The following is a 14,225-nucleotide window of genomic DNA, read 5'->3' on the forward strand; positions in this document are numbered from 1 at the left end:
TTTGAACTCAACGGTGTAACTGTTATGTAACACACTTCGTCATTTATAGTTATTTATATAAATAATTTATAGTTAAACAGTAACCTTATTTAACTTGATAATGTAAAAATTATTGTAATTTTCTAAGTTATATTACATTTATAAGCCTATTTTTTTCCATACTTCAGAACTGAACTTCTTGCACGGTCTATCTTTTGTTTTTATTCTCCAATATAAAAAGAAAAAGAAAAAAGATGAATCGTGCAAGAAGTTTAATTCCATAAAAGAAGAATAGATCTTATATTATTAAATAGGAAATTTTGACCGGTATTCATAGTCAGTCCTTATATTCAAGATCGTCTTAAGTTCTGTCTTGAGGCGTCACAAACTAATCAGAGAGCCGCATTAGTGTCATAAGACATTATTTAAGACGATCTTGAAATAAGAACCGACTATGAATACCGGCCTATGACACCCACACAGCACACTTTATTCGAAGGATGTCCTGCGAATGTTCTTAGAACGTAGACGTCCTCGACACGTCTGTAGAATGTTTCTTGGTGGTCTACGCTGTATATAGGCATTGATTTATGTTACTTTCAGTTTATGTCGACTTCCCTCCAGCTTCTTAGCTTCCTTCGAGATACGAGTTTCACGTATTTCGAGCTTTGAAAATTGTCGAACACACCCACCGGTAAGTTCACGTGACAACGTTTTCGGATCACGTTTAACGGTCGCGGATTCTCTTTGCCTATGTCAGACAATATTACGAGGCATACGGAGTGTATTCTTCTCCGGGATGTTTCTCTCGGAAGTGAAATTGCGAGCTGTACAAACAATGCGCGCACATCATCCTTGACGCAACGTGCAATTAAAAAATAACTGCAATCAAGGAACGTATTCGCGCGACACTTGCAATTAGGACAAAGGCGGAGGATAAAAGGCTAATTATCCGTTAAGGGTCGCGCGACTTAGACAAACAAGAAGGAACAGGGCGACGGTGTGTCGAAGTTAACTGACTTATCTGAATTACTCAAATTGAAGTTGATTATAATAATCTTTTTATTGCATCCGCATTGCTTCAGTGGACTGATTTGCGATCGTGGAATCTTGAGAATCGAGGCTGCTCCAATTGTTCTTCTCGAGCCTTCCTTTGTATTAACGCGCAGTTAATTAACCCTAATAGCAGCTAGGCATGTCGAATAAATTGTATGATTTCACAAATATGAAATTAGTGCGATTACGCGCCGGATTGTGTAAGAGAGTAACACGTGTGTGTGTTGTGTGTGTGTGTGTGTGTGTGTGTGTGTGTGTGTGTGTGCGCGAAAAATAATTATTCCGCGCTCTGAATCTCTCGCGCGCGGAAATTTGTGCACACGCGACGTGCTTGGTTGTGTGTGAGTAATCAGACGTTGATGAATCACGCTATGACTCCATCATGATCTCCTATACGTTACCGTGGCTATATTTGTATAGGAAAATTGCACGAATCATTACGTAAATTAGAACGATCGCTAAAAGATTGTCTGATCTAAATATAATGCGAAACTCTGTAACGCTTGAAAGTGTGGCCGTTTATCAAATAAAATATAGAAACATCAACTGTATCAATGAAATTAATTAACTTTGTGTAGATCGATCTGCTTGTGGAGATATTTTAATAAAGACGTCTTTTCATGACGTTTAGGAATCTTTATCGTCTTCCATTATTTGCTACGTAGCTTCGAGTTTTCTTCGTGAGTAGATAGATCATAATCGACTTCCTTCCTGGGTATCATTACTCCATCAGAGAGTTACATCGAATTCTCATCGCCAGTAGGCAAAATTGATTATCCAGGCTCATGTAATGGGCATAATTGAGCTGACTTACGGCCACAGGAAAGGCGAACACGGGAGAGAAGAAATAGGATTCTGCGATAATCGTAGAAAGAAAGGGAAGGTGAGCGGAGAATGTAATTTTCTGTGTTTTGTGATTGTGCATGTATTCTACCTACCCTTCGTTCCTTGCTAGAATCCGCATGGAACAATCTTAACTGACTATCGTCCCGGAATTAGAGGGAGATCCGCGAATAATATGAGCTATAGCTCCCGCACTAACATGTCCGTAACGGGAAAAACACGAAGGCATGAACGATGGAAGATTAAATGTTTGCCAATGTGTATTTGCCAGGTGAACCTTCCTTTCGAGGTAGATTTGCATAGAAAAAGCTCCGCTGAACGCGAAGACAATTCTTTACGACCGAAGATGATTTATGAAAATGAAATAATGCCAATTACTGTATTCCATTTTACTGATATTGCCGTTACTAACAGAAGACTCGTTTATGTTTATGTTTTACTAAAAAAATTGCAGAAGAGATGTTTGTGCACATTTATCGTGAATTTCGATCTGAGGAAATTTTATGTGCATAGATTTTCGTGATAGGGTTTGACGCAAAATGGTAGATAATTAAATTACTCTTTTATTTAATTACTCTCCGCCGACAACTGAGATTTTTAAAGAAATTATCGTTATTTTGACTGAATTTTGATGGATAAATTTAAATTTGTAAAAAATAAACAAAATGCATTTCCTATAATAGTTAAACTTGTTAAAGCTTTACAAGTATATATCAGAATATTTTCAAATTTTTATATAATCCGGAATAATAATAAAATTCTCTTTACACTGTGTAATAATAAGAAAAATCTTTTCGGAGTAGGGTGCTCAAACATATCAGTCCGTTCTTGCGGCGAACGCGCGCAAGTGGGAGAAGCATGAGGAAAGAGAAGGTGAAATTCGATCTAAGTAGCTCACCGTTGTTGCGCCTTGCGCTTTATTCTCTTATTTTACCGCCATTACGGATATTAACATCATACTTAATTGCTGGAGCGCAAATGTGAATTACAAGTATTCCGTTCCGTCTGCTGACGAAACCTTTTTATTGTTTTCCGCGTGTGGCTGCGGCGCGTAATATCGGTGAATGGACGATAGATTAAAAACAAAAATCGACAATTGGCAAAGAAAATGGAGTCATGCAGAAAATTGACGCGCTCTGTTAAAATGAAATGTCAGGCCGCACTCGCGCGTGTTCAAGGATAATGGGATTTCTCGCGGTTTTAAAACTATTCGCTTCCTATCGTTTTTGTATGGCCATTCTTTGTGGAATTTTTCCCATGCGCGGCTCATGAAGGTCGATTTATTCATTATCTAGCTTGGAAACCGCATGGAGTTTTATGAGAAAGCGAAAACGTTCCCCGAGCGGAAAAGGGATAGGGCAAAACAGTTCCACCGACTCGTTCGTGCTCTCCATAATCGCGTTCAAACACGTGGCCGGGAATGAGAAATAATGCGACTGGCGAGGATCAACCAGTTGCGTACCCAGGAAGTTGTAAGCCCACCGTTGAAATATCGAGACCTGTTTGAAGCAGCTTTGAACGTTAAACGGAACGATCAACTCGAAGAAACGGAAAGGTTGCACTTTACTTACGTATTGCTGTTATAAATGTTACTTTACAAATGATAAGAATATTTGTAACATGAGAAATAATAAAGTTTCTTTGTTAGAACAAATAAAAGATCAATTGACTCGATACATTGCTCCTTTGCTTGTTTAAATTGTTTTTCGTTAAATTGCGAAAAGAGTAGTAGCACGATTAGCTTTGCGATTAATTAATATAAATTTGGAGATATAGTTATTTATTTTGTTAAAAAATGCTCTGCAGGAAAAGGTATTTTCGATCAAGTAACCGTTAATTAAATAATAATAATAATAATTTATGTGCCAGTTTTTCCCTCTAACTCTGGAAAACATTAAAAGGACATTAAAAAAATATTAAAATCAGGAATACACGTTATTCGATATAAAATTTTCACATTGCGAAATACGTCGCTAATTGTTTTTATCCTTAAAAATATTAGTTTGAAGCGAGATGTAGGATGACACCGTAATGTTACAGCACTGTGAGAGATGAGGATGTGGGGAATGGGGAATGTAGAGGGCTCTGGAATGGGAAACAGAAGTGGGAGTGAGAGTAGGAGTGAGGAATCGGTTGGGAGAGGCCATAGGAAAACCGGTTGCCAATCTGCACAGACACGTTGGACAGAGCGCTGGGGAGATCATCGAGAAAAGGCCAAAAAGACCGAGCTCCGGTTTCCAGTAATACGACTGGACTTTTCCCGGCTCGTAGATCTTTTAATCGGTTCGTGTTCATCGACAAAGTCAGCCGGAAAAGGTCAAATCATTCAAATCTTTTTTTTTTTTAATCCAAATGGCATATGCAATAAAATAAAAAAAAGGATTAATTAATGCGGACAGAAATTTGGAATGATACACGTAAAGGGAGAAAAAGCAAATCTTTTTCAATGTCTTCATTTCTATTGATAGTATTGGGTGGAGTAATTACTTAACTTCATTTGGTTTTTAGCAAAATGTTGTTAGTTGAAAATACTTTTAATTAAATACACATCATTTAGTTGAGTATACATCATTTTAAACGATAACATTCCGCCATCTGTAACCGAATATAACTATTTATATTTTCTTGAGTCTTATTCCTGCCTTTATGGAAGTAAAAAGCATTATATACCGAAAAAACACGTTTTCTTCCATTTTCAAATTGTTGCCAAAATTACCAATTGTTGTCAACTGTTGTGCGTTCAAATTATTTTTCAATATATGTGTATGACATTTTATACGTTTGAAAGTAAAGGCGAGTTTTTTTAATCATCGAGTGATTAATCGCATTATGCAACTTTGCTCCGTAAAAGTAGTCATAAGAATTGATCAATCGATGACTTTTAAAACATTCACCTTAATTGATGATATTAGAAAGATATTTAACACCTTCTACGGTAAAACTGAATGTACTTATAGTTCCATTTAATGTTTAAACGATAAATAATTGTTCTGTTTGAAAAACTTGATAATGACGATTTATAAACTCTGACTTATGTATAATGCGGAGGTAAGTAACAGGAAATTAATAAAATAAATGTCTGAAGAGATATACGTGGGGCGATGGCCCGCAAAAGGGATGCACGAGCGTGACTTGATCTATTAAAATGTCATTAATCAAGCAAAGAAATCGAAGTCTCGAGATGGCTATCTCAAGATCGATTGCCGCACTGATGTACCAGATAATCGATGTTGCACTGTCGTGCACATTTGACGTAACGGCAACACTTTTTTCAGTCGGTCTATCTAGGCGTGCTATCGGCATAGATCTTTTTCCTTCACTGACTAGACAGAACCTCCCGTGCTCGGTTTCTTCGGCATTTGACGTATTTCCTTCTCAGCACCTCTCGTCACACCTTTCAATGTTCTCTCGCTCGATGACCCTATGGTTTCATGAGCTATTCGAGAATAGACAAACGTTTCCTATGTAATTATTTATACACGAAAGATAATCGCATGCATTCCGCCGCAGGCACGTATTATTAAAAAAGGAAGTGATCGCAGGTCAATGTGGCATATCGAATACGCTTGAAGTGGCAACGACAGTAAACGTTCAATTTCTCGTAACTCACAAATTAAACGACGTCTTGAACAGTTATCTTGACGTGGCACAAGGAAAAGAACGTGGATGGATAGTGAACCCTGACACGTCATTTTTGCGATAGCTTTTATGAATGGCGACCCAACCCATCGAGAAAGGCGAATCGTTCGTCACGCGTTTAATGATCTCAACATATCCCAAGTCTCATAAACTCGCTATCTTTTCGTAATTATTTTTTTCTTCACAATACAGGAATGCATTCCCTTTCTGATTAATATTTCTCCATGTTCGCCGTTAACTACGTAATAAAATTTTATCTATTAAATAGTACACAAAAGCATCTGATATTTTAAATCTTAAACATAGTTTTAATCAAATATTCTTAAACACTCTAATTATACAAATTTTATATTATAATTCTTATCCACCTACATTCAAGCGAATACCACATTTAATGTACATCACAATGATTATTTCTTCCAATTTTTTGACTAATAAATATATCAGTTAGATATTCACAAAATTGGAGATTGTACATTTTTTAAGACTTTTTTTTAGAGGTATCACTGAGTTATTGCTTCGAGAAATATTGTATCTTTATGTCGATACCTTTCGTGAGCATGACCTCTTCTCCCAGGAGTTCTTATGTTTGTACATCACATGTGTGCGTATACGAGGCCCAGCCAAATATGGCGGATACCGGTCGAACCACTTGCGTGCACGCGTGTCACCCGGTACACGCGTAGCGTTACGGATTCGCGCGTGTGCACGCATCGTGCGTATCATGTGTGCTTGTGCATACGTGAAGATACGATCGACAAGGGAATAAATTCTCTGCTTCGTGTTAACGGATGTGATTTTGCAATCTTTGACAATCTTTGACAATAACTAACACGACCTTTTATTGCTCCCTTCCATTTAAATAATTTAAATAACGTTTTTATTACTGATTACGTATTTATATTACACTTTTACATTATATTTGCACTCTTTAACAGGAACAATTACGTTGTCTACATACATAATCAGAGGAACACATTGTTACCGACTACAACATTCTTATTACAATTGTTTACTGAGCGAGATTTGATAACATTAATATTACGCATTATAATTTTTATTTATCTTCTCTTTGTAATAATTTTGTTTGTTAACATTGATAATGATCCAACAGGGATCGAAACGTTTGTTTTTGTTTTGTTGTTTATTACCGGCAAATTAAAGTTTTATATTTTAACTAAATGTCATGTTAATTTATTAACGGTTTCACATGTTAATAACGATTAATCTTAGGCTCGTAGCCTTTTTTTCTTTCGGTTTTTTAAATAACGTTCACATTTGAAGAAAAATTACGTGCATTATATTTGTTTTGTGGATTAATCAGAGACTGATTAAAGTAATATAGAAGCAACTCTGTCTTAAAAATTCTTCAGATTTCAACTTAGCTAAGAAAAAATGATACTCGATTGAGGTGATCAACCACGTTCAAGTCATCGTATATTTTTTCGTTTTAATTTATAAATATAATTTATAAATAAATGTTTTTTGCCAGAGCTGGAGTTGTTATAAAGAAACAGTATTTCTTGAAGCACCCGAAGAGTGATTCGATCGTAAAATCTTCAGAAGAAGTAGCAGAATTGTAAAGAATCAACCTTTCGAGTTTACAATAACGGCAATGAAACAATTTTTTTCATTAGCATTGACCGCATGACCTCAAATGTACCCAGTTGCTACCAGGAAACATACTGCATAAAACATTTCCTGGTAGCAACTGGATGCAGTGAGAATACGTGCCGGTAGGACCGAAAAACTTTGATTTTACGGTGTTCCGCATCCGCGGAGCATCAATCGCGATGTAACGAATGATGCGCGGAACGAAATTGTTTGCTCACCGAACTTGTGTCATTTATCACGAAGTGTTATCCTGCTACTTTCCTCGGTACCGGTTCGCTCCTCTTCCCGGCAAAAGAACTAATTCGTATAAATCGCTGTTTTCCTTACGCCCTGTGCTCTCTTTCTCACTGTCAGGAACGTTCATTTTCATGATTGATAATGATCCAGCGAGCAGCGAGCCACAGGTTACACGCGAACTTCGTCATTAGACACGTGTATAATCAGCTAATCATTAATCACGCGTGATCTTTTTTTTTTGCCGGATGTCGTGTACCACCAGGCCGATGCCTACCAAATCTACTACACTTGTGCTCCCCCTTTATTAATTAAGACGTACACGATGTCAAAGACCTAGACTAAAGACACGTTTGAATAAAAAATCAAATCGATTATATAATCTTTGCTTAATTGCCGAGATTTAACTAATATAAGCATTAGAAATTTATATGATATCTGATATCTGGATTATGGTAATTAGATTACTTACTTTAACATTAATACATGCGTAAATGAAAGCAACGAAAAAGAACTCATTAAACGCTGTGACGTTTATAGAATAAATTTCGAGACGATCGTTGTGTTTTCATTCCACAGAGGCACGATGCGTTGCACAAGTGCACTCAGCTGCGCGCATTTACGATTATTTTCAGTGTAACCGTCTGATAAAGTTATGGAATTAATCGAAAATTAATGCTAATGCAGATAAATAATTGTGCGGCGCTTTATACGGAAGCGGGAGATAGACATCATAAAATGCGAAATAATCTTAACGAAGTAGAAGTAAAAGTAGAAACTTGCGCAAGGGAAGCGAACGTTTATACTCAAGGCCGCTCGAAGCGAACAGCGATTATTGATCATTCGTGAAAAATGATCGCTGTTACTCTAATTGGGGAGAAAATTACCAAATGACACGACCAGAGTGCGCACCTAATTTAACAATTTAATAACTGTGCCAGAAAGAAGACAATGCTGTTCGGTAATGTGATGAATCTATTTTTTCGCGAAGGGTTATCGATCTATCGATTATTATCGAGCGGTGGATAAAAGTGAGAATGATGTTCCGCGCCAACGGAAGATCGTCATACTCTGTTATTTCAGGTTTATTACCCATAATTATTCCTATCGTTCGTCATTTGCACCTACCTCGATACCGCAGCTATGTATTTACTGACGTCTATGTCTATGCTGTTGCGTACCGCGATCACTTTTCCCTCCTTCTGTGAGTGACGTATTCGTAGTAATTGCAACATTTTTTATATCTCTTTTCATGACTCACACTACGTAATTATCCCTGCATCTTATCATTATTCCATCAGATGCCACGGTCCTTGTGTACATTTTATCTATATTCTAATTGTAAATTCAAATAATGATCGTGCGGCAGCCAATCAAACGAGCCTAATAAAAATGAGTAAAATGTTGAAGTTTTATTTTAAAATTTTGTTTTATTCTTTTGCAATGAATTGTTCTTTTTAATCACACTTTGCATCGCGTTTGAAAATATTTCAGTAGTTCAGTAGTTGAGATACGTGAATAGCACAGAATATCATTAGATAAGGTATCTACGCGTTGTCGTTAGAAAGGAAAGGTAAGGAGAACGGCTCGCAGATTTTTTTATTAAGTGTTATATTTTAGATTATGTATCCACACGTAGAATCCACGTTACCGCGTTACTTCCACTTGCTGAGCACCTCCGCGGGAAAGAGGGACTCGAGGAAACAATTAAATCCTGTGATCAGATAGCGCTGCGAGTATCCTCTGGAAAATGTATTCCGTGCACGGACTGCGTCTAGCACAGTACGGATAACAAAAGTGGTCTGCCGGAAGTTAGATAAACTCGGGGACTCGATTCGATACCTTGGAGATGACAGCCGCGCGCACATGAAAGCATCCAGGATAACAAAGGATCCCTCCGCGAGATTCTATCTCAGCCAATCGATTTACTTTCGAAGAGTAAATCGATTTTAAATGACTGATTATCAGATGATACTTGTCAGTGTAACACCGATAGTCGTTGTAAAGTAATAAACGAGAATTGATTGTGATCACAGCTCATAGAACTATACTGGCACCGTCATAGAATTATACTGGTTGAATCATTTAATATCTCAAAAAAAAACCTGACAAACATCGCGAATCTGAATCAAAATTCATATATTTATGATTTATGTTTTCTTTACATTTTATAATGTATAAATTAATAACAAGTTATAGATCCTATATTAAAATTGGCGTGTTACGTTTTTTTGAAGCCTGTTTTCAAAGGGGTGTTGGAGTACTCCGATTTCGATGTGGCTTCATATTAGGGGGTTTTAAGGGTCGCTCGTTCCGAAATCGTGATTGAGTGCTAGCCCGAAGTTGGCCCCCAAGATTTAAATTTCGTATAACTTTTGAACTAAGGGTGATCAAATGAAAATTCCAACTGAGCATTCGTGAGCAAACGATGAGCAAACGAATGCAACCAAAAAATATTCGATTTTTTAATATTGGGAGTTAGCGTGAAGTTGGCCCCCAAAATTTTAATTTCGTATAACTTTTGAACTAAGGGTGAGCAAACGAAAATTCTAACGGAGCATTCGTGAGCAAACGGTGAGCAAACGAATGCAACCAAAAAATATTAGATTTTATAATGTTGGGGTGCTACCGCGAAATTGGCCCCCAAAATTTAAATTACGTATAACTTTTGAACTAAGGGTGAGCAAATGAAAATTCCGACGGAGCAATCGTGAGCAAACGATGAGCAAACAAATGCAAAAAAAATTGATGATTTCTACGCCATAGAATATCCACAAATAAAACGAAAGAAATTTTACATAATTCGCTACGATTTGCAGATAGCGATCTAGAATCTAGATCTGAAAAGTGCACAATAGACTATAAATAACGACGCGTGCGAGCACTGCCATACTGTCTCGAGTCATAAAATTGTTTAAATAATCGTGCAGCTACGCTCTGCGGGACGTCGACTTAATCGTCGTAGGGATTACCGAAAACGCATGTATAACGGTAAGCCTCGGTAGCGCGCATAATTTGTATACGCGTGACGTCATAAATAATTCATTACTTTTTCACAGCATCCCGTACCGACGCGCTCCGGGAGGTATGAGAGCCCCAACAGGAAGTGGAATATAAAACGTATTCCAACTGTTATCTTAATTTAGCTTAATACACGCGCTTGTCAAAAAGATATCTAATTTTTGTGAAAAAATATTTTACTGTTTAGAAATATGTGTCGTGGATAGACTAAGATATTTTTCCACAATTAATTTTTAAATATTAAAAAATTATAGAGGCAATGTGGTAAAATTGGTAAAATTGCTCATCGGAAAATGACGCTTTCAAGTTCACGGAAAAAAAGATTAGTTGCAGCAGCAAAAATTTGCGTATGACAGCTAAATTCCAGTCGTAAAATATGGATACCTATATAATATCGTATCTGCGAGGTCTAATTTCTATTAGCTGTGAGGCCTAAATATTATCATTGTAACAGACAAGCATTTTGCTATTGTCGATCTATTGATCATTGCAGCAAACGTTTTCTGTGTAGCAGACAATTTGATAGCAAGTACAGTTTTAGCAAATCATATTTAGCTGTGGTAGAGTAATTTTCTTTTACACTGACATATCCGATGACGACTAACTTCATGCTGCTAAATAAAATGTTCTGTAACGAACATGCATATTATACTTTGCTATTACATCCTTATATTAGCTACAGCAGCAAATCCTTAGTATATATTAGCAAATTTCATAGCTATAATAGCTAATGCAATTTCAGCTAATCAGAATTAGCTGTAGCCAGCAACATTTTTTTTCCGTATTAGAATAGGGATTGAAGTTTCGCTTCTTAGAAAAGCTTCGGTTCTCTGATTCGGCTTATCTGCGTGTGACTCGTTCATCTTCTCTAACCATTCAAGGCTCTCCAAGAGACTTAGTATGTGATGGACGATCGATCGTTTCCGCGCTAGCGATTACTCGCGACGGTGACGTACGGTAGCGTCGATATTAACGACGCTGTGAGAGACACTGAATTCTAAAGATGACCGTCGCTTTTAAAGGAAATCTCTTTCCCGCGCGATTTGTCATTCGGTCGATGCTCGCAATGCTCGCCTTCCCGGCTTGCCGTGATATCGAATTGTATTACTGTCACTGGACGCTCACGCGCCTCACTCCTATCACGCGATTCTCCTTGCCTTTCGCGTGTGGCGTGTCCAGTTTAAAAATAAAAATTGTAACACACGCAATACAACTTGCAGATTCTACACGATTGGTTGGTGTTTTTCTTCGAAAGACATTGCCAAAGGGAGATGTTTGCTTCGTGTTCAGATTTTTATGTAGAAGGAGAATAAACACAAGATCTTAGTCAAATAAAAAAATTAATGTGATGCACGCATATTTTTAGTCAGAAAAAATCGTATGGTCATTGAAGAGCTACCTGGAGAAACGCTGTAACCATTATTTTTATGAAAAATGATGCTTTAATGGAAATCTGTTGCTCCCATATTAACTATATATCTCCTTTTAATTTCCTGTAAAATTAAAAAAATGTTGAACGTAACCTCCTTCAAGAAACTACCCTTCGAGTAAGAAAATCAAGATCGTGTAAACCGGTTAATAAGTATCCAATGTTAATAAACGTCATAAACTTTACTGTTAAATTCTTGGTAATCATTAAGCGATGATTATTAAATTAATATTCAAACTAATCAATCAGTAATTAATATTTATATTAATCAGCCAATGAAAATTTATTACATTATCATATTTATAGAGCGATTTATCCCATAATTATCGTTCGCGGAAAGTTTTGCCATGCAAACCATTGCATCGAATCATCAGACCGTGCCAATCCGATCGCAACCGAAACATCGTTTCCCCGGTGGGCATAATAGCCCAGTCGGATCCAGGAAGTCGGCAGAGAAAGTACCGAGGAAGGCACTAACAAGATATCCATCGACGTACGTGCCTCATCCTCCACGTGCTCTAATCCTCGACAATCTGTACCCGGTTGTAACCGGACCCCTTGCCGCCCGGCGCGGCGATTCCGTCGTTTCCTCGAGTTTCGATCGACAGAATTGTGGGCCGCTAATGATCACTGATGATCAGTGATTTACCGAGCTGGCGGCCCTTGTAATCGGCATGCGCGTACTGCCGCGGCAGGCAGAAGCAACCGGAATGGAATCACCGTTATCGCGTGTATTCGCCATGGTTCGCCTGCGTTCCTTTTTTATACATCATCCAACGTAACTTACATTGCATTGATTAAGAACTTTCGATCCTGTTACGTAACCCTCTTCCCTCGTTATGGGTCTAATCGTCTAACACCTCGCGAACGATAACGCAAGTGATTCATGTGTTTCCTGATCGACAAAGATGTTGTGGTCGTTAGAGTGGAATCTCATATTTGCCGCGTATCGCGTAACCGCGTAACCAATCAGTAATCAATAAAACGCGAAACCACAATAGCGGATCGCTTCTGATTGATTACGCGGTAAATACACCTCATAGGACTGCACCCTTAGAATTATAAACAATGATTGAATTTGCCACGTAGCGATATGTTTTGCAAAGAATCAGTATGACTCGTGAATTTTGTTGATCACTGATAGTATCAGTAAAATCGATAAAGAGTCTTTCCTGAAGAAGGAAAAGGGAACAGTATCCACGTAATGTTTAATAAATAACTATTAAAATTAATGAGATGAAATATATAAAAATAGGAAATCAAATCTGGTATGTAATTACGTGATTTTTGTGCCACTTAAGCAAGACCGTGAGAATAAATACAATCGGAGTAATAGCGGTTGAAAATTATACCGTTTAAATGAAGTATAATTGCAAGACGAGGAGGCGTATCATTTAACGATTTTTACGTTTATATTCGTTCTCTATACTTTTTCGAAATCTATGTAAGCTATAACAGAAATAAATAAAAATAAGCCAAACGAAGATCAAAGCACACATTCTACCCGTAGAGATTTACATTCGCGGAAATTAAATGACGAGCAAATGTCATTCGCCGAGCCGGTATTACAGCGAAACAGGGTAATAATACTTATCATACATATTTAGCATATTTGTAATCTCAATGTAAAAAAAGATATATATTTTCTTCATATTTTCTGCAGTCGTTATCGCATTTCGAGTTGCGCGGTGCTATCTTTTTTGCGACATCGATTCGCGCTGTTGACGATCTGTTTAAAAAATAAAAAAATTAATTTCTAGACTCGAAAGATTAATATTCAATAATAAATGTAGGCTGAGCTCAGATGGTTCATGATGATATAAATTGCACGATATAACGATAACTTGACGAAATCATATCGTTAGATATGCAATCAAAATCATATCGTTAGATATGCAATAACTTTATTTTTGCGCTAATATGTTATGTTTTAACGTCTCCCTATTTGTTTATGTTATAATTATTTAATTTCATCCGCAACAACTGAAGATGATCGCGTTTAAGGTCGAAACCTTAGGTCTGTTCTTTTTGGCTGAATTTTGGCACCAGTTCATCTTTTTTCCTCTTCTTTCCTCCTGGAGAGAAAAGGAAGAAAGATAAACTAGTGCAAAAGTTCAGCCAAAAAGAACAGGCCTCTTGTAATCAATTTCCAACTTTCAATAATACTAGAATGAAGAACTAGTTTGGCAACAGTCCTCATTTATTATCTTTGAGGTATGTAATTTACAATAGATAATGCTAATAGATAACATTAATGGGAAATGTTACATCATATGGGGATTTCCTATGTCACATCATTATATCGCTTTGCTCGCAATTCGCAAAAAGTTTGCAGCGTGCAATCACTGTTCATTTTTCTCCCTCCAATCATTCATCGGTACTGTTATCCACAGCACGCGATAACTCCCCA

The 14,225-nt window shown here is 37.1% G+C and overlaps 1 protein-coding gene across 1 annotated transcript in view; it reads left to right on the forward strand.

Annotated features, from left to right (window-relative positions):
• The window catches only part of qsm (Zona pelucida superfamily protein qsm), a 28,376-nt gene that overhangs the window by 1,232 nt on the left and 12,919 nt on the right, over nucleotides 1–14,225 (forward strand). The window lies entirely within an intron of this gene.

This window comes from Trachymyrmex cornetzi, unplaced genomic scaffold, assembly GCF_001594075.2.
Source record: "Trachymyrmex cornetzi isolate Tcor2-1 unplaced genomic scaffold, Tcor1.1 scaffold56, whole genome shotgun sequence".
NCBI lineage: Eukaryota > Metazoa > Arthropoda > Insecta > Hymenoptera > Formicidae > Trachymyrmex > Trachymyrmex cornetzi.